The 21985-nt window shown below is 42.0% G+C and overlaps 1 long non-coding RNA gene across 1 annotated transcript in view; it reads left to right on the top strand.

Moving 5' to 3' along the window:
- The first annotated feature begins 2032 nt into the window (after positions 1–2032).
- Positions 2033–21985, top strand: part of LOC122919669 — an 86217-nt gene continuing 66264 nt past the window's right edge. Inside the window, exons 1-2 of the long non-coding RNA XR_006386819.1 lie at positions 2033–2230; positions 15186–15405. This is a non-coding gene — a long non-coding RNA (uncharacterized LOC122919669). The remainder of the gene's footprint in view (positions 2231–15185; positions 15406–21985) is intronic.

Below are 21985 nucleotides of genomic sequence, written 5' to 3'. Positions count from 1 at the left end.
CCGCCTCAACCCTGCCAATAGTAACAGACGGAACATTTTTAAAAGATTTTTTCCTGTTTGTTTCTTTATTACTCCCAGAAAACTGCCTGAATCTCCTAGAGGGACAAATATTTGCCAAATGATTTATACCTCCACAACAAAAACAAACCCTCCCATGCGAGCTGAATCTTCTATTGTCAGAAGCAATCAACCCCAGCTGCATGGGCTCCTGCTCAGAAGGGGCTGACGGCGACTGAGACCCCTGCGCACAGAATGGGACCGCTGCACTGTCCTGGGACTGAGTATGACAGGAAGAGGACATCTCTCCTCTCTCTCTAAGACGCCTGTCAATACGAACGGCCTGAGACATAGCAGAGTCCAAAGAAATAGGCCTCTCATGAAAGGCAAATGCATCTTTCAATCCCTCTGAAAGACCATGGCAAAATTGACTTCGGAGTGCAGCATCATTCCAACCAGTATCAACTGCCCATCTCCGAAATTCTGAGCAGTATATTTCTGCGGATTGTTTACCCTGGCATAATAGACGTAGTTTAGACTCAGCCAGAGCAATACGATCCGGATCATCATATATCTGACCCAGGGCTAAAAATAATTCATCCACTGAACGGAGAGGCCGTGCCCCCTCCGGCAGCGAAAAGGCCCAGGACTGAGCGTTACCTCTGAGCAGCGATATAATGATCCCCACCCTCCGTTCCTCATCACCAGAGGAGTGGGGAAGAAGGCGAAAATGGAGTTTGCAAGCCTCTCTAAAACGCAGAAAATTCTCACTACCCCCGGAGAAGCGTATCCGGGAGCGAGATCTTAGGCTCAGAACAAACTCCATGAACGCAAGCTGAACCGGTCACTTGAAGCTGAGAAAAAGTCTTACGGAGATCAGCTACCTCCAATGAAAGACCCTGGAAGCGTTCAGCCAAAAGTGAAACCGGATCCATGCTTGAGACGGTTATGGCGGCCTATAATGTCACGGACGGTGTACAGGAAACAAGGCAAAGCAACATGTATAAATGACTCTCTGGATCCGAAAGCTAAGGAACCAAGGGAGACCCCTGCAGAAAACCTGGCACTTTCCCTGGCTGCTCAGCCTATGCAAAGATCCTAATGGTGGAGGTTTGCATATCCACGAACCTTGACTATAAAGCCCTGAGCACCCTACAATAGTGAGGGGGCACGACCACCGGCTCCCTACACAAGATACGGAGGGAGTCAGGGTCACCTGGGATCCAGCAAACAGAAAATAACAGATAAAGGTACAACACTTAGCTTTGTAGCAGGCAGGAGAACAAGGTCAGCATGCACACACACTCCAGGAAGAAGTATAGGCCGCCCAGAAAAGCATTCTGGGGAGGAATTTAAAGGGAAGCAATTAGTCCAACACATGACAGCTGAGAGAGGCTAACGAGAGGAGGAGCTGAATACCACAACACAGAAACTCAAGGAGGAGGTTCTGAAAGGCCTCTGTCAGAGCTTCTCAGCTGTCTGGTTGTGACACCCAGAAGCCTAACTTAAAGGAAGGGGACCTGGTCCTGCTAAAAGACCAGCAAGCTTACCGGATCCAGTGGCCAGTTGGACTTATTACAAAGGCCATTACTAGTAATGATGGAAGAGTCCGAAGTGTGGAAGTCAGGATCGTTAAGGATGAGGCTTCAAAAACCTTCCTGAGACCAGTCACCGAGACAGTCTTAATTATGCCTGCTTCCAAAAATTCAGATTCAGCGTTATGTGAAGGAGTCACTTAAGACCTTTAATATAGCTAGCTTATATACTTGAGAAGGTTAAATAGCATGTTACTGTGTGCAATGTTAATAGTATGTTAAAATAAAATAATGTAGTGTATAGTGGTATCTCACAATACCAGGCGGGGAGTGTGCTGCCACACAGCTTTTACTGTCTAGCAGTTGTTATTATATGTTATGTTACTATATTATTTGGTATGATCCTTACACCCCTGCTGTTTCTGGCTAGTTGGTTGTTCCCACCCTCCATTTCCTGCTGTAACTCCATTTTATATAGTTGTTGTGAAGAGACTGCAGAGTGTGGGAGCTGTGTAACTTCATTAGAAATTTACCTATGAAAAAGCCTCTATGTTTATATCCTTGCTACCTCGAAGCATAAAGAAGCATTGAAAGTTACCTCTGGAGTCTTTATTCATTGAGTAAGCTATCTGTTAAAGTGATCATTCAACCTGCTGCACACATCCTTACAGACTGGGTCTACAAGAAGCTTGTCGCAGGTACAACCGATGCTGAGACAGAATAGTGTCACACTCCATATGTCTGTGCTGTTTAGAAATTTGGTTACCACTGGTAGCATCCATCAGATAATCCAGTTAATGGTAATGTGTGGAAAGTTTTTTTTTTGTCTCCTTTTTCATGGTGCTTGCTGGTCCCTTTGCACATTTATAAGCACCAGCTATCAGGTTCCTTATACTGGGGTGCTGAAAGAGCAGTGCATGCAAAGTAGAGATTTACTGAGTCTAAGGCCTCATGCACATGACCGTATGTATTTTGCGGTCTGCAAAAAACAGATCCACAAAAAATACGAATATGGATCTGTGTGCATTCCGTATTTTGTGAAACAGAACAGCTGGCCCCTAATAGAACAGTACTATCCTTTTCTGTAATGCGAACAATAATAGGACATGTACTATTTTCTTGTGGAACAGAAATACGGAAACAGAATGCACACGGAGTAACTTCCGTTTATTTTGCGGACCCATTTAAGTGAATGAGTGAATGGTTCCGCATACGGTCCGCAAATAAATTTGGAACGGACACGGAAATAAAATCCGTTCATGTGCATGAGCCCTAAGCAGGCATAGAAGCATGTTGGTCTTGTGGCAAAGCACAACCACACTTGTGCTGTAAATAGCCTGTATGGAATTGTAATTCACTACAATTGTGGGAGTTTGGCTGTGAGTTGGACCTTGGCACCTATCGGACAGTGTTCACACACTGTAAGTGGGTTAGCGTTGGGTCCTGCACTACACTGGGATACCTTGGTGTTGTGCGCTGGCTCCAATATGTTCCTGACAGGAATATATTGGCTAAAATCTGTTTTTTTTTTTTTACATCAGTGTGAGGGTTTAGCCTTGTATTGTCAGTTGCATACTATTGTGGTGCACCATTTGCAGTGATCTATTTACTCTTATATTTTCATCCACTCATTATTTCATCTTGTGTAGGATGTTTTTGTGGTACATGTGGTCCGCTGCCGGGATCCTCCATTGTATGCATTTTTGCTGGGGATTCCCATTAGCAGCGGATCACATGAGGAGGATCTGCTCCCCCAGATATAAATACACTACAGTATTTGCGGTTTGAGCATTTCCTCCCAGTTAGGCCACTCTATTCTGTGATTAACCTAAAAGGTTACCGGTGAATACTACAGCTAGTCCTGCAAAGAAAACAAACCCCAACAGTTTACTGACAGATAAATAAAAAACTTATTCTCAGAAGATGGTGACACAAAAAAACAGTAGTATATAAGTAGACATACATAAAAATCATATGTAGATTTGGTAATGCCGTAATGTATAGACACCAGCATAGAGCTATCATAAAGTTATTGTGAATTATACCACATGGTGAATGCTGAAAACATTTTTATGGCGCTCAGAATATAGCAAGACAAAGTCAAATTAAAAGCTGCATTCATTTTTCACAGCTCTCATACAGCTATATTGACAGAGAATAAAAAGTTTTGGCTTTTGGAATGTAGAGATTTAAAAAAAAAAATAATGCTGTGTAGTAAAATACCAAACTAGGATGCAGGTTAATGCGTATTGGTTGTATATGCTACAGTATGTGCCATGTGGTCTACTCACTGATCAGGATAAGGGTTAAAATCTATTTACTGTATTTGTAGCAAGCTTTATAAAAGGTCACAGAAAAATGTCTTAGCAATCCAGCAAACAGGGCATTGTATTATTAAACTCATACATACAACTTACGACATTAACACTACTTCTATATATAACACAAAATAACATTATTTCAGAACCCAATGACATCTTGCAGAAGTTATCTGAAGCCATGCCTGGAAGGTGTAACCTCTGTGTCAAAGGCTTGTAACACCATACTAACCAAGGGGTATATCACTACCCTAGAGTGAATTTTCATTGGCTGCATCACAATGTGTCCATGTGTTGTACAGTAAAGTTTGATGTGATCCAATTTGTCTCTCCTTGAGAAAATATGTCACTATTAATCTTTTACATATTTTTTTTTTTTTTCTCAAGGGTACACAGAAAACTAAACAGAAATAGACCTTGTTTATGTATGGAAAGATTGAATTGCATTTTAGCATTTATATTTTAGGTAAAATATGATGTAGAACCAATAAAATAGTATTTCTGGGCATTTAAGAGACCTGTTAATTAAAGTCATGTATATTCTATTCATATTCTAAGCAACATTCTGCTAGAAGAGTTTCTGCCATTTCGATTTGTTTTAAGGCAAGCAAATATTATCTACAGCTGTCAGATGGATTTTCAGTCTAAGTGAAATAACATAATTTTTTGACATAAAGAAGAGCAACCCTGGTGCAAATTGTTCAACTTTTTTTTTTTTTTTTTTTATATAGCTTTCTTTTTAATATATTAAATCTGAGGTTTTCATGGGCCTCAAGCAAGCAGGTAATTTAAGAAAAGTTAACTGAACCTCAGATGGCTGGTAAACTAAAGTAGCACAGTGTCAGTAATATGTTGATTGGCATATGACAAGAGGAATAAGAACCTGATGATATTTTCCACATAAAAGAGGAAATGCCTCAAAGTAATGACATTTAAAAAATAAATAAAATAAAAATCGTATTATCTTCTTTATTTACAACCTTGACCTTCTGATGGGTAATTCATGTGCTTTAAAATAATGCACTGCAAGTTTTATTCTTTCCCACTAAGCATAATGTCAAATATGTATTTCTTGTTAATATAGACTCTTTCTGCATAATAAAAGTAACATTCCCAAACTAATTTTCTCTACAGAGACCTAGTACCAATTACACACATAAATTTTACACCATCCTTTCTATATACACTGCACCAAGATCATAATATTTAATAACAACCAACACCTCTGCTAAACATATTCGGGGTTCCTTAATTAGTTATTCCAGAAGCCCTCTATAGGTGTAAGCTAAAGTTATCCTCTACCAACGGGATAACGGAAACCTATTAGATTGGTAGAGATTCTTACCACTGGCACCCTCACCGATCTCGAGAACAGGGTCCTCATACCCCATGGAGCCCCCCTGAAATGGACAGTGTCGCTGGTCTGAAAAGCACGCCACCTGTCCATTAATTTCTAAGGGAGAGCTGGAGATAACAGTGTACAGCATTTGGCATTCTCTGGGGCTCCATGGGGTACAGGGTCCCCGTTCTCATGGTTGGTGGCGGTCCCAGCAGTAGTTGTCCCCTATCATGTGGCCTTGTCTACTCTACTTCCCTTTTTCTGTAAGTAAAACTTAAAGTAGCTTCTAATCATTATTCGTCAAATTTAATCAACTTGTAAACATATGAAAGGTCTTAGAAGGACTGTAGTGAAGCCAGATTGTATGTAGAAATAAATGGATCAGAGTTTTTATGTGCCTTCACTTAGATACAATTAGGTTTTATCAAATAATCTTCAAAAAACAAAATCACTCTTAAAGCCTCAGGGAACGAACTGAGCATGTGCTAGCTTGCGCATCGCAAGATTACGGCGCTCTAGCTTTGTGACGTCGGGAAGCAAGGAGGAGATTCAGAGGATGCAGGGCGGTGCTGGGCTCCTTCACAGTGGGCGTGGCTGGGCTCAGAGTCAGAGAACGCTGGACTCATCTCTGAAGCATGGAGGTGACAGGACTCATCGTTGCCTCATTTGCATATCTATAAAACTTTTTTTTTTACACAATAGAAGCACACAGAGCTAAAAGGGGCCTGGATATTGTGGATGAGCTAGCAGAGATCAAGTAGCCCATGTCCTCAGCTCTATACCCAAAATCTAGGTGACAGTTCCCCTTTAAGTTTTAATTAGTGATAAGCTAATTTCCCCAAATTCATTTAGTTTCCGATTTAGTTAACCACCTCCCGTCCACCCATAGGATATAAACGTCCGGGAGGTGGATCTCTATTTCTGAATGGACGTTTTAAAACGTCCGTTCAGAAACTGCAGCTGCACGCTAATCGTGCAGCTGCTGATCGGGTTGCCCTGCTGTCAGTGACAGCAGGGCAACCCTAAGTGAAGGCAGGGACAGTGCCCAGGTGTCCCTGCCTTCTAGATCGCTGCATACACAGCGCTCACCGAGCTTCCTGTTCCGGCCCGGCGGTCATGTGACCGCCGAGACCCGGAGAGTGCAGGAGCTGTGTGAGGTTTTTCACAGACCTCGATCAGCCTTGCACTGAGGCTGTACAGTGCTGTATTGCGCTGTACAGCCTCTCTGCGGGGGTGCATTTCTCCTGTAACTGGGGCTACTATGTCAGCCCCAGTTACAGGAGAAATCAACAGTGAAAAACAATAATGATTTGGGCCTAAGGTTTACCTCTGAACATAATCATGATTCACTGCCATTTCTTGATGTGTTAATGGAAAGAGGCCCAAATAATAATATAATCTCCTCTGTCTACCGCAAAAAGACGGCAACGAATAGCTTGCTCCGTAGGGAAAGTGCCCACCCCTATGCCCTACGTAAGGGCATTCCCAAGGGTCAGTATCTTATACTCCGACGTAATTGCTCCACCATGAAAAAATTTAAAAGTGAAGCAAGAGATCTAAGATACAGATTCAGGGAAAGAGGATACCCTGACGGAGTACTGCGAGTAGCCTATGAGGCAGCATGATCGGAGAACAGAGATATGCTCCTTATACCAAAGAAACAGAGGATGGGGTCATCCATGTCCCCCAATGCTGCCCGCATTATAGGTACCTTTGATGATGCCCATCATGAGGTCAGACAGGTGCTATCTAAGCATTGGGATATACTTAAAACAGACCCAGACTTGGAAGACATAATAGGACCTTATCCCCTGATAACATACAGGAAGGGAAGAAGCCTAACGGACAGACTGGTCAATAGCCACTACCAGCCCCCTTTGAACCCTGGAAACTGGCTGTCGAGGAGGCCTACTGGTACATTCAAGTGTGGTAGGTGTACGGCATGTAGTCAGGTACTGAAAACCAAGACCTTTACAGGCTCCTATACATGTAGAGAATACACCATTTGTGACTATGTGAACTGTCTGACCATGGGCATAGTATATCTGGCACAATGCTCCTGCCCCCTTGACTATGTGGGCAAAACAAAGAGAATTTAGGCGACGGATCAGAGACCACATTAACGACATCCAAAACAAAAAAGATACATCAGTGGCACGTCATACCAATGAGTGCCATGGTGGAGATACCACCTGCCTCAAATTTATAGGCATCCAATATGTCCCTAAGCCAAGGAGGGGTGGAGACTGGGATAAAATGATCCTAAAGGCAGAAACGAGATGGACATACAGACTCAAATCTGTGACACCAAATGGTTTAAATGAATATCTCTCGTATAAGCCATTCTTGTAAAAAAAAAAAAAAAACTATATATACAGGAGATAGGTTCATATATGTTTATAATTAATAAACCCAATATCCAACCTCTCCCCTTAAAATTCTGCCTACCTACAAATCAGCCCACCGTCTCTGCATGTGTAAGGAGCGCACTGCAGAGTGCATTCCCATATAAAAGTATGAATAAGCAAGAATGTATGATTCAATGGAATGTCTATTTACTGTGTATACATGACGTCAGCACAGTCTATGGCCCCCATATCTTTACTAGCACCTACTGCAAACCTAATACTAACCCTATGGACATCGACATTATAGTACCGAGATATATGCGTTTTGAACATGATATATATATATATATATATATAATTAACCCCCTTTTTTTCTATCCCTGATCAATCGCTTTACAGCGTTCAGGACACACAGGGTTAATGTAATGTGGATTCCTTGGTAGTTAGTTAGTGTGAACCTCACCTTCTTCCCTCAAATAAAAGCCGAGCCCAAAATGACACGTAGTGATCATAAACAAAGTCTTGCTGTACGGAGGATCAGCCGGGGACGCAGTGCTAGGTCCCCATAGCAACCAATCACGCCCACGAACCATGTCACTTCCGGCTAGTAACGGAGCACAGTGAGCCCGGCCTTGTAAGGAGGCGGTACCTCGTGACATTGTCTCCGTTTGGATTTGACATGTAATCGTGGGGGGAGTAACCAACGTGCAGCGCACACATGGGGCCTGTTAGTCAACCTAACTGTGGGTGGAGCAGCACGCATTTAAAAGAGACGCAAGAGCATTATTAGATTGCCACTGCCGCAAGATGAAAACAGGTGCACAGCCCCGACATCCATATCCCTGAAGAGCCAAGTCCCTACCTGGCGAAACTCGTCGGATGATGGTACAGAAAAGATCCACTAGGGAGGTAAGAGCATAGGGAATTATAGTATAGGCCCGAGGTTCCTGAGGCTGGGGGTCGTCCTTCTAAGGACGAGTGCCCCGACTACAGTCATTGAGGTATTCATACTCATAAGACTAGGCCAAGTAGGGTGAGCGCTCAGGGTGAGTCACTGGCCTCCTTAGTAGGCTCCTTCCCAATACCCCCCTATTCACTAGGAACTTAACTAGGCCTATTCTGCATATATAGACCCTATCCTCCCTGCCTATATAGCGCAGGAGTTCATTACACTCTATTGTCTCACTTATTTTAGAAGATATTAATAAAAGCTAAATCTTAACTTAAATATAAGAAGGCATACTCAGTTTAGTATATATATAACTAGAGACCACTGAGATAATTCACTAGTAGGTCCAATAACTCTAGACCTTTACTAAAAAAGTATGCAATTGTATTGTGCAGCAGTTGTGTGTGGTTCTGCTGCGATACTGCAGCCACACAGAGTGACAAACGCTATTGGAACAAATAATTTCTACAGGTGTGATTTACCACTTGTCCCCCCAAAAAACGGATAGAGGTAGGGGTGTTATATACCAATAATATACTTTCTATATCGTGCATTTGAATAGTGCAGCATTTGTTTGTGGTTTTGCTGCGTTACCGAAACTACAGATAGTGACAAACGCTATTGGAATAAATCATTTCTACTGGTGTGATTTACCAGTTTCCCCCCAAAAAACTGATTGAAGCAGGGGTGTTATATACCAATAATATACTTTCTATATAGTGCAGTTAGGTAGTGCAGAATTTGCTTGCGGTTTTTCTATATTAACACAGCTACACAAAGTGCCAAGGGCTACTGGAACCAATAATTTTACTGGTGTGATTTACCATTTGCCCCCCCAAAAAAATTGCTGTGATGTCACAAGTTCTCACAACAATACTTAGTGCACCATTTGCTAATATCTCATGAAACCTTTAAAATATGAAGTTGTGTGTACCGCGAAAAAAAAAAAAATCGCATCATTAGGGATTTTCGCAATGGCGCTTTTTTAAGCACTCAATCTGCATATACAGCGATTGTTCTAACGTGCATGTGAAATGTAATCAAATACACTGTCCAATTACTTACAGTGAGAAGTTCCATCTCAACGTTGCAAAAATTGTTGCCAACCATCTTTTCTGATCGCATCCAACTTCGGTCTGTTGGAAACCAGTTGCTGTAGTAGGCCGCGTCTAATTTGCGCATGCGCATACGCGAAAATTGCATTCCCGATATGTCGCATTGTAAAAAACAATGATTGGAGATTGCAAAATTGAATACAGTTGCAAGAAAAAGTATGTGAACCCATTGGAATGATACGGATTTCTGCACAAATTGGTCATAAAATGTGATCTGATCTTCATCTAAGTCACAACAATAGACAATCACAGTCTGCTTAAACTAATAACACACAAAAAATTAAATGTTACCATGTTTTTATTGAACACACCATGTAAACAGTCACAGTGCAGGTGGAAAAAGTATGTGAACCCTTGGATTTAATAACTGGTTGAACCTTCTTTTGGCAGCAATAACTTCAACCAAACGTTTCCTGTAGTTGCAGATCAGACATACACAATGGTCAGGAGTAATTCTTGACCATTCCTCTTTACAGAACGGTTTCAGGTCAGCAATATTCTTGGGTGTCTGGTGTGAATCGCTTTCTTGAGGTCATGCCACAGCATCTCAATCGTATATTTCTTCCAAACAACTCAACTTTGGTTTCATCTGTCCACAGAATATTTTGCCAGTACTGTTGTGTAACATCCAGGTGTACATGTGCAAACTGTAAACGTGCAGCAATGTTTTTTTTTTGGACAGCAGTGGCTTCCTCTATGGTATCCTCCCATGAAATCCATTCTTGTTTAGTGTTTTACGTATCGTAAATTGACTAGCAGGGATAGCATATGCCAGATACTTTTGTAAGTCTTTAGATGACACTCTAGGATTCTTCTTCACCTCATTGAGCAGTCTGCACTGTGCTCTTGCAGTCATCTTTACAGGACGGCCACTCCTAAGGAGAGTAGCAGCAGTGCTGAACTTTCTCCATTTATAGAAAATTTGTCTTACCGTGGACTGATGAACAGCAAGGCTTTTGGAGATACTTTTATAACCCTTTCCAGCTTTATGCAAGTCAACAATTCTTAATCGTAGGTCTTCTGAGAGCTCTTTTGTGTGAGGCATCATTCATATCAGGCAATGTTTCTTGTAAAAAGCAAACCCAGAACTGGTGTGTGTTTTTTATAGGGAAGGGCAGCTGTAACAAATGTCTCCAATCTCATCTCATTGATTGGACTCCAGTTTAGTTGGCTGACACCTCACTCCAATTAGCTCTTGGAGATGTCATTAGTCTAGAGGTTAACATACTTTTTCCACCTGCACTGTGAATGTTTACATGGTGTGTTTAATAAAAACATGGTAACATTTAATTCTTTGTGTATCATTAGTTTAAGCAGACTGTGATTGTCTATTGTTGCGACTTAGTTGAAGATCAGATCACATTTTATGACCAATTTGTGCAGAAATCCATATAATTCCAAAGGGTTCACATACTTTTTTCTTGCAACTGTAATACATCTGATATGTTACTGTCCATGTTGTGGGACTATTTGTGCACTTCTAGTAATTATTTGGTGGCTGCAAATATGACCTGAAGGGTTTTCAGGTTCGCCTACCATTCAAGTCTATGGTGCCCGCTGCGAACACACTGTTCGTAAACATTTGAGCGCAAACGCGCATTCGCGTTCGTGGGCCGTCCTGCCAATATTCATCCATCACTAGTTGCCACCATTTTGAGAGACTTGTGTGGGACAAATTAGAAAAGTTTCAGATTCACAAAAATTACAATCTTTTTGAAAAGTCATAAATAATTTACATAGTAACATAGTATATAAGGCTGGAATAAGACATTTGTCCAAATCAGTTCAGCCTATTATTCTGCAAGTTGATCCATTTGATTCATGTTTGATTCATGTTCAGTTGATTCGCTCATCTCTGGTGTTAAAAATATAAATAAATTGACCAGTTTCCAATTTGGGGTTTCAGAGAAAATATTTGTAACTTCAATTGCTCATCTAAACAGAATACTATGCAGGGGCATAATGGGATATCAAAGTAGTAAATTATTTAAATTAAAGTCTAGGATATTTTACCTAGCTAAAGATTTAGATTTTATTTATCACAAGTTTAATAAACTATATTTTATCTATATGTATCTGATATAAGAAGGCAGCTATTTGCTTTTAGCCCCATTTTACTTTTTGAAATTATGTCTAATAGCTTGCTGATTCCTTTATATTAAAGTTTTTGAGGTCAGTGCAGTCTATTTCAGCAATTTTTGTACATTTAACCTTTTGAACCATTTTATAGCATGTTCTATAGTATGTGTTCTCTTCTCGTAAGTACTTGGTAGCTCAACACAAACATCTTGTTTATCCTTTTAATATTTTTCCCCCTGTGGATATAAGATGGAGATGTTTTGCTTTAAATGTTATTTGCTTTATTCGAAATATTCAACATCTGAAAATTCAGACTCAGTATTTCTTTAAATTACGTTAAATAAAAATAAATATTTAGGATACTTTAGTAATAAATCATTTCTGATAGTAGACTATTTAGGGTTTTACAAATTACCTTTTTGTCCTTAAGTTAACTCTTCTCTTTTAGACAATTCTCTATCTTTTTGGATGTGTTCCATCCTTACATTAAACATTTGTGCTGGCAACAGACATTTTGGCATAATCTCTAAATCTTTTTCAAACCATAGACAATAATAATCTTTATTTATATAACACCACAATATTCTGCAGTGCTTTGCAATTTAGAAGGTGTGCATACAAATTAAAAGAAATCACAGGATTACAGGCTAATATACCAATTAAACACTGGCCCTGCTCGCAAGAACTTACAATCTATGAAGAAATAGGGGTAGCACAAAGTATAATCAATTGTTTTCTAAAGTGGTCCAGCCATCTTTGTACTAAATAGAGTAGTGAAGATGGAACTGTATGAGCTAATGCATTAGTGTGGGGGTTACAGACAGAAAATGATGTTTGGTTTTTAAGAATGAGGGTTGGGGTAAATGGGGAATATAATAAGAATCCCTAAAAATATATGTTTTTAAGGTATATTTAAAATTAAAGAAGTTGGGAATTAACCTGATTGTCCTGGAGCAGTGCATTCCAGAGAGGTGGTGCAGCTCAAGAAAAATCTTGAAGATGGGAGTGAGAGGTTCAAATTATGGAGGATGGAGTGAAATCATGGGATGAAGTGTATAGCTGTGTGTAATCATCATAAAGATAGTACTTTAAAAAAAAAAATGTTGATGGACTGTCTGACAGGGGCTGTGTAGAGAGAAAACAGGACAGCACCTAGAACTGAACCCTGAGGAATCCTACCATCAAGAGGATGATGAGAGGAAGTAGAACTGGCCAGAGAGATGGGAGGAAAGCCAAGAAAGAGCAGTGACCTTGAGTCCAATATATTAGACCACTGTGAGGAGAAGTTTGTGGTCTACAATATCAAATGCTGCAGAGAGATCAATTCAAATCAGTAGAGAGTAGCTGCCACACCTTTCACTGTCAGAAAACCGTTACTTTGGTAAGGGCAGTTTCAGTTTAAGTGTACAGAGCGAAAGTCAGACTGTAAAAGGTAAAGTGGAGAGTTTGAAAAGTAGTCACTTAGTAGCTGAGAGCAGATCAGACGTTTCAGGAGTTTAAAGATGAAGGGGACATTAGAGACAGGTAGGTAGTTAGAATCACAGATTCAAGAGATTTTTTTTTATAGTAGTGGGGTTATGACAGAATCTTTATAAGAAGATGGAAACATGCCAGACGAGAGAGAGAGAGAGAGAGAGAGGTTTAATATAGTAATTAGGTGAATGACAACTGGTAAGAAGGACTGGAGGAGGTGTGAGGGACTAGGATTGCCACTTCAGGTACTCATTTGAGAAAAAGAGATGATCCTAGAGACTTCTTCTGTTATAGAGTCAAATGAGAGAACAAGAGAAAGTGTTTGAGGGAGGGAGATCGATGCTGGTTGGGGACTGGGGGATTATTACCTGCCAGATGTTATCAATCTTATCTTTGAAGTAAGTAGCCAGTTACTGATGTATTGTTATTATCCATATTGCTTCCTTAACTGTCATGATTCATTTTCTATTATACACATTATACACTACTCATTTCTATGGTTACAACTAGTGTTGCTTGAAGCAAGCTTCGAATCATAGCTTCATCTGAATGCTGTACGGAGACCCGTCTCTGTACAGCATTCAAATGTATTGGCTCCGGTGAAGTGTAATTTGTTATCTCTGAAGTCTTGCGAGACTTCGTGAAGAACTTTGGCCATCAAATATTTCATTTAAAACCAATTTTAAAACTAGATTGCGAAGTCAGCTTCTGCACTGGCTGGTATCTCAGTACTGAAGCCGACTTCGGATTGAAGTTTTAAAATTAGTTTCAATTTTAAAAATTGAAGACGCAAGACTTTGGTGATTACAAATTTCAGATCGCTGGAACCCATACATTTGAATGCTGTAGAAAGACGGTTCTCCTTACAGCATGCAAACGATGTTGTCTATGATCCGAAACTCGCTTCACTCAACACTAGTTATGACTAGAGATGGCCTTGCTGTTTGCCTGGCGGTCGTTTCGCTGCGAACTTTGCGCGTTGGCAAATTGCCAAACATGCGAACATATGGAGATATTTACGCCTGTCATATTCTGTTATGTAAATTTAAATAATATATCTGGTATGTCACTGTCCATTTTGTGGGACTATTTGTGCACTTCTAGTAATTATTTCTTGGCTGCAAATATGATCTGAAGGTTTTCCAGGTTCGCCTGCCATTAAAATGAATGGGACCCGCCGCGAACTAGCAGTTCGCGAACATTTGATCGTGTTCGCGCGATCACGTTCACGAACCGTCCCGGCAGATGTTCGTCCATCACCAGTTATGACCACTCTGCAATCCAGCAGTGGTGGCCATGCTTGCACACTATAGACAACAGTGCCAGTTTACAGTTTGTACACTCTTGTGGTCCTGGCCATCAGAGAGGTCGGAACTTTTCCTACAGTGTGTAAGCAAGGCCACTGCTGCTAGAATGCATGGTGGTTGTAACCATGAAAACAAGAAGTGTGATGGAAAACTGAATCAAGCCAGCAAAGGAAGTAATATGGATAATAATATATTAGTGTCTTGTATTAACTTACTCTACATGATAAATTACATTTGCTGAAGTGAAAAACAACACCTTTAAAGTGTTTCTGTCATCAGAAAAACGGGTATAAACCTGACTGACATTAGTGATGTGCTAATGTCAGCTGAACATAACTATATTAGTCCCATGTCACTATGTACCGCCGTTATTTTGAAAAACAAACTTTTATGATATGCAAATGAGCCTCTAAGAGCAGGGGGGGCATTGCACCTGCTCCTAGAGGCTCAGTTCGCTTACCTCTTTCCACGTCCTTCTACACTTAAATAGAAAATTGAAAATTTTCTCCAACCGAGAGAAATTATGACGTGGTGAATCGTGAATTGCTGGCCATTAAATGGGTGTTTGAGGAGTGGAGGCATTTTCTTGAGGGGGCTAAACATTGTGCTACCGTTGTTACTGATCACAAAAATCTGATGTTTCTTAAGTCTGCTAAGAGGTTTAATGCCCATCAAGCCAGGTGGGCATTGATTTTTACATGTTTTAATTTCTCCATCACTTTCAGGCCAAGAAGTAAGAACGTGAAGGCAGATGCTCTATCTCTGAGTTTTTGTGCATTTAAGCCTATGGACGCACCGCCTGAAACCATATTGCCAGCTAATGTCTTTTTAGCAGCTGTGTCCCAAGATCTTACGGCTCTTATTAAGGCAGAACAACATCTGGCCCGACATCCACACCATTGGATAGGTTGTTTGTCCCCGAACAATTCCATCTCCGGCTGTTGGGTGAGTGTCATGAATTTGTTTTGGTGTGGCCTCCTAGTATCGAGAGTACTAAAGAGCTGGTATCAAGGTCTTACTGGTGGCCCATCCTATTTAAGGATGTCAAGTCCTATGTGTTGGCCTGCGAGGTGTTTGCCAAGTCTAAAACCCCTACTACTCGCCCTGATGGTGATTTGCGACCCCTACCCATTCCCAGTAGATTCTGGTCTCATAGTTCTATGGATTTCATCACGGACCTGCCACCTGCAGAGGGTAAAACTGTGGTTTGGGTAGTGGTTGATAGGTTCAGTAAGATGGTTTTCCTCTATTTCCATTTTGTTCCTCTTGCTAAGCTTCCTAATGCTAAGACTCTGGCTTCTGTATTTGTAGAACAAATTGTACGTTTGCATGGTATTCCCAAGAACATTGTATCTGATAGGGGTGTTGAGTTTGTGTCTAGATTTTGGAGAGCCTTCTTTTCAGAGGTGCCAAATCTCATTGTCTTTCTTGTCTGCCTATCATCCTGAGAGTAACGGGCAGACGGAGCGACTTAATCAGTCCGTGGAACAGTTTCTCAGGTAAAACATCTCCGATCAACAATTATGGGTTAAATACCTTCCTTTGGCAGAATTTGCGATAAACAACCATGTTAATTCCTCCGCTGGTGTCTCCCAATTATTTTGTAATTATGGTTTCCATCCTCATTTTCATTCTGGGTCATCAATCTCCTAGTCTAACCCCGAGGCGGATAAGGTCTTGTCAGAACTGTGCACAGTTTGGGCTCGGGTTCAGTTGAACCTAAAAAAAGCTAAAAAAAAACAAAAAATCAAAGCAAATAAGAAACGTTCAAAGGGGATGGTTTTTCAGGTTGGGGAGAAGGTGTGGCTATCTTCTAAAAATGTGCCCCTTTATAGGTCCGTAAGAGATTATGGCGGTAATTAATCCAGTATCTTTTAGGTCGAAGCTGCCCGAATCTTTCCACATCCATGACGTCTTCCAGAAATCTCTGCTTAAAAAAACATATTGCCCCTGTTGTTCCTTCACAGTCCACTCCGCCGCCGCTACTGGTTAATGATTCTGAGGAGTTTGTGGTTTCCAAGATCTTGGCTGTTAGGAGAGTTCATAACTCTTTACAGAGCCGATTCTAGGTGAAATGGGGCCCTGGGGCAAAATACAATAGGGGGTACTCCCCCCACACGACACTTGCTGACGTTAAGTTCCCCCCCATTACTACAGAAATACAGCACCCCATACCTCTTACATCCAGTGACGTCTCATTTGATGTAGATGTTCTCTGTCCTCATCTTCTCCTTTCAGATCTTCAGACCAGACCATCATTTTGTCGACATTTTCTGTCTCTGCAGTTTGACGACAACAAAAAATCTTAGTTTACTACTTTTACATCATCCTCCCATATTCTGGAAAAATCATTCTACTACCCCCAATACTGTGCTGCTGTGCTCCCCAATACTATACTGCAGAAACAGATAATACCTCTGATAATACTAGTACTACACAGAGCCCCTATATAAAATCCCCCTTCTTTGTGGCCTCAATAGAAGCCCCCATAGTGCCCCATAATAATGTGCCAGTATCAAGTGCCAAACCCCCCCTTGTGCCAGTAACAAGTGCCTCTCCATGTCCCCCATGTGCCAGTAACAAGTGTCTCTCCCCCCCCCCACGTGCCAGCATCAAGTGCCAAACCCCTCTATGTGCCAGTATCAAGTGCCAAACCCCCCATGTGCCAGTATCTAGTGCCAAACCCCCCATATGCAAGGATCAAGTGCCAACACCCCCATGTGCCAGTATCAAGTGCCAACCCCCCATTGTGCCAGTATCAAGTGCCAACCCCCCATGCGGCAGTATCAAGTCCCAAACCACCCCATGTGCCAGTATCAAGTTCCAAACACCCCCATGTGCAAGTGTCAAGTGCCAAACTCCCCACCCCCATGTGCCAGTATCAAGTGCCTCCCGCTCCCCCCATGTGCCAGTATCAAGGCTTCTTCCTGCCTGTGTCCCGTCCTGTACGGTTTAGGCAGTGCAATGACGTCATCATGCCGCCTGCACCAGCCTCTGATAGGATGCCGACACAAGGCCCGCAGCCTATCAGAAGAACAGGGAAGGGAGACAGCTCTCCCTCCCCTGCCCCGCAGCACAGGCATCTGTATCGCTGTCCTGAGGATGGCGATACAGATGACTATGGAGATGAACGCTTTCACAATGGAAGCTTTCATCTCCCTGTGACCTGCTGCCCCCGCCGCCAGGGGCCCACCTTCTGGAGCCAGATCGCCCCCACCAGTGCGAGGCCTCACAAAAAAACGGCTCAGGACCGGCCAGTGTCGGGTGGTAGGCTGGGGGGCCCCTAAGGACCTGGAAGCCCGAGGGCAATTGCCCCCCTTGCCTATATGGAAGCGCTGGCCCTGGTACCTGGTGCACTGTAAAGGCTATGGACCGGAGGAAAGGTCCTGGGTACCAGCTAAGTTCCTTCGAGGCACACTCTGTTGTCCAGGGACTCCTGCCAGATGGTGGTTGAGGTGCCCTTAGTGGAATGTTTTTTTAAGTTGCTGGGGAGGCAGGGTCTCTGGTGTACATGAGGCCAGCACCCTTGGGTGCAAAGGAGGTGTGCAAATGTAGAGGAGTCAGTTCTGATCAATAACTGGAACTTTTACTTAAAGGGAACCTGTCACTGGGATTTTGTGTATAGAGCTGAGGACATGGGTTACTAGATCGCCGCTAGCACATCCACAATACCCAGTCCCCATAGCTCTGTGTGCTTTTATTGTGTAAAAAAAATGGTTTGATACATATGCAAATTAACCTGAGATGAGTCCTGTGTGTGAGATGAGTCGGGGACAGGACTCATCTCAGGTTAATTTGCATATGTATCAAACCGTTTTTTTAACACAATAAAAGCACACAGAGCTATGGGGACTGGGTATTGCGGATGTGCCAGCAGCCATCTAGTAACCCATGTCCTCAGCGCTATACACAAAATCCCGGTGACAGGTTCCCTTTAAGCAATTGCCTTGAGGTACTTGTACAGATTATTGACATGACAGAGGTAGTTATCATCCACATAAAGCATAGTCACTTCAGATCTTTACTTGTGCTGCTATTCCAATTAACAGGCTCAGTTTCTGGTCCTAACAGGCTTCCTTTAGCTGGTATGAGAGTCCTTTTTATTTTAGGTCCTCCTAGGGTACATGCACTCACTTATTCCATAGACTGTAATGATTTAACATTGCAGCTTCTGGGAGAGTCACTACACTCCTATCAAGCCATGCATGGCCGAAACTTCACTGTGACAGGCCTCAAAGTCTTCACAAGGCCAGAGGATGCTATAACAACCAGACAGCCCCATCGATCTCAGCACAGGGGAGCCATTTGTCCCTATAAGTGTAGTGCTACTGGAAAAAAGACTGTTCACATGCCATGGTCACAATTGGCCACAGCAACTGAGGGGTTAAATGTCATTGTCATAGATCACTGGCTCCGCTTCAGCGCTTGGTATTTAAAAGAGCAGACACCCAACGGCTATGGCGCCATCTTTAAATCCCTAATATGTACAGAGCAAGTTATGAAGGCGTTAACCACAACTACTGGTACCAGTGAAGCAGTATCAACTCATTTCATAATGTAGATCCAAAAAGCTCTGTTAGGCCTTTAGAAAGATGGCTAAAATGTCTATGATGGGAAGGGATTTAAATTAAAATGATCTTCTGGATTATGCCATTCTGTATTTAAGAAGAGCATCTAGTGGAGAAAATGTTTATTACGTCTTACTCATTCTCACAGAATCAATAAAATTCCCAGGGGTTGGATCTTATTTGTGGTAAATGTCTAATTAACCCGACATAAGGGTTGACAGTGAAAAAAATCTTTTAGGCTCTAAATATAACACAGATTTCCAAAAGAAATCCATGTGAAGTATTTATGATATGTATTTGATGGTAATTAGAAGGTCAGATTCATCAAATCTGCTGTGAAATTTGTTTTCAAAAGTTTTCTCATCTAATATGATTGAAACAACTACAAATGTCATTAAAATCATGACTAAAACCTTTTGTTATAAAGTGAATGTGGATCAGCTGTGTCTAGTGAACGGATTTGATTTGGATCTACTCTCAAAGGCGTTAACCCTTATATAGCTACAGAGGAGAAAGCAAGCTGCAACCTCTAAGAGCAGACTGCAAACCCAATGAAAAGGTCAAGAGACACTGTTGCAAAACATCAAGGAGTCATGTAAAACTATAGTCAAGAATAAACCAAGGGCAAGGTAGACAGAGTTTGTGCAATCTAAAGTCAGTATGAGGGTCAGGGCAGGCAGTTCTGGGTCAGCATGGATATCATGCAGAGGTCATGTCAGGAGGCGAAGGGTATAATCAGGAATAGGTTGGTAAATGGTAGAAACATGAGAAGTAGTGCACCTTTTCAGGAAACTAGAAGAATGGAAACTATTGCTCAGGCACCTCCCTATATGGGAAGGTTCAATAAATATCCTAAAGAGTTTACTATTGGCGGAACGGATCCTCCCCCTTTGACTTACATTGTGTGTCAGGACGGACAGAAAAACATTGCAGGCAGCGTTTTGGTGTCCGCCTCCAGAGCGGAATGGTGACTGAACGGAGGCAAACTGATGCATTCTGAGTGGATCCTTTTCCATTTAGAATGCATGGAAATATAAAATGCATATAAGAACTGATCCATTTTGGACCGCTTGTGAGAGCCAAAGATGGATCTCACAAATGGAAAGCCAAAACGCTAGTGTGAAAGTAGCCTTAGCTTGTGTGTAGTGGGCAGAGCTGCACAGCCTTAGTGGCCTTGTCCATTGGAAGGGAACAAGAGGATTCTGAAGGGAAAACAAGTTAAATATTCCAGAAGCTGTGCCCACCGAGAGGAGAGAGGCGGCACCTGCATAACACCTCCTTCTACATATATGACCATGACTATGATGGAGGGATAGTATTCACTCAAAAACCCTAGTGTCTGAGAGGTGCATAGGCTCAAAGTTTTATTATTGCCACATGGTAGGCAGGGGAGTTATAGATTTTACATTAAGTCCTCTGACTGATTCATTTTTCCATCGCATTATACACTGCTCATTTCCATGGTTATGACTATCCTGCAATCCATAAATGGTGGCCGTGCTCACACACTGTAGGAAACACTTCCAGCCTCTCTGGTGGCAGGGACTGTGGGAACTCACATAGGCTGGTGCTTTTTATGGGAACTCACATAGGCTGGTGCATGTCGTTACCATGGAAACAAGCAGTGTTTAATGTGATAGAAAAAATAATCCAGCCAGCAAAGGAAGCAATATGGATAATCACAATACATTAGTAAGTGGCTTGGATTAACTTTCTCTACATGACAAATGCTATTTGCTGAAGTGACACAACCCTTTTAAGTTTTTTTTTTTTTCCTTTTATGGAATCTATCACCAAGATCTTGAACTATTATCTGCTGTAATATCTAAGTAATGCTGCACAAAAGGAGTACAGATCACAATTGTCCTGCTCCTATCCATTGTCAGGACTGCTATGTATATGCACAGGGCTCCTATCCATTATGTTAGCATGGCACAACAGTCTGGACTGTCTATCTCAGTGCAGCTATGAGTGCTGACAGTGAGTGAATGGAGGGCGGCAGGAAAAAATAGCCATCTACACTCCTTATGTAGCGATCAGGCCCCAGGGGCAATATGTGAGCTATGGTGGGCCGATAGGTGTTGTTTACTCACAGTTAGCAGAGCTCCCTGTGCCAACATGCAGTGAATGGAAGGACAACACCAGTTCCTTCGAGGCGCACTCTGTTGTCTAGGGTCACCTGCCAGATGGTGGTTGAGGTGCCCTAAGTATTATGTTTTTTAAGGTGCTGGGGAGGCAGGGTCTCTGGTGTACATGAGGCCAGCACCCTTGGATGCAAAGGAGGTGTAGAAATGTAGAGGAGTCAATTCTGATCCAATTGCCTTGAGGTACTTGTACAGATTATTGACATGACAGAGGTAGTTATCATCCACATAAAGCATAGTCACTTCAGATCTTTACTTGTGCTGCTATTCCAATTAACAGGCTCAGTTTCTGGTCCTAACAGGCTTCCTTTAGCTGGTATGAGAGTCCTTTTTATCGGTACTCACTGATTCACTTGCTAACATATCCAGCTGTCTACTGGATATAATATAATTATTACTTGTTTACTGCAACCTAGAGGGGTGTCTCCCTAACAGCAGGCATCAATCCTCTGCTCCATACTGGTTGCCTTCAAATACAGATCCACACTGTCCATAGAGGAATGTGGTAACAAACAACTTTGCGCTTAGTTGTCAGGTTGTGTCCAGGTGCTTTAAGGCTTCTCCCAGTCACTGGTGCTGTGGAGTCCATTAGCTAATATTTCTGATACCTTCACTAGACTTGCTCTATATCAAGTTTACTCTGGTTTGTGCTAAGTAGCTTCTGATATCTTCTCCAAACTCCCTCAGCTTGGCCAGAGCCATGGGGCTAATTGGGCAGCTACTGTAGATGGTGGACATGTCTGACTTCCCTCATCACACATCACTAACTCTCTCTGTCTCTATTCCACCTTCTCCCTTCTTGTAACTAGCATA

This window comes from Bufo gargarizans, chromosome 9, assembly GCF_014858855.1.
Source record: "Bufo gargarizans isolate SCDJY-AF-19 chromosome 9, ASM1485885v1, whole genome shotgun sequence".
Lineage (NCBI taxonomy): Eukaryota > Metazoa > Chordata > Amphibia > Anura > Bufonidae > Bufo > Bufo gargarizans.
This window is presented reverse-complemented; position numbering and strand designations above follow the sequence as displayed.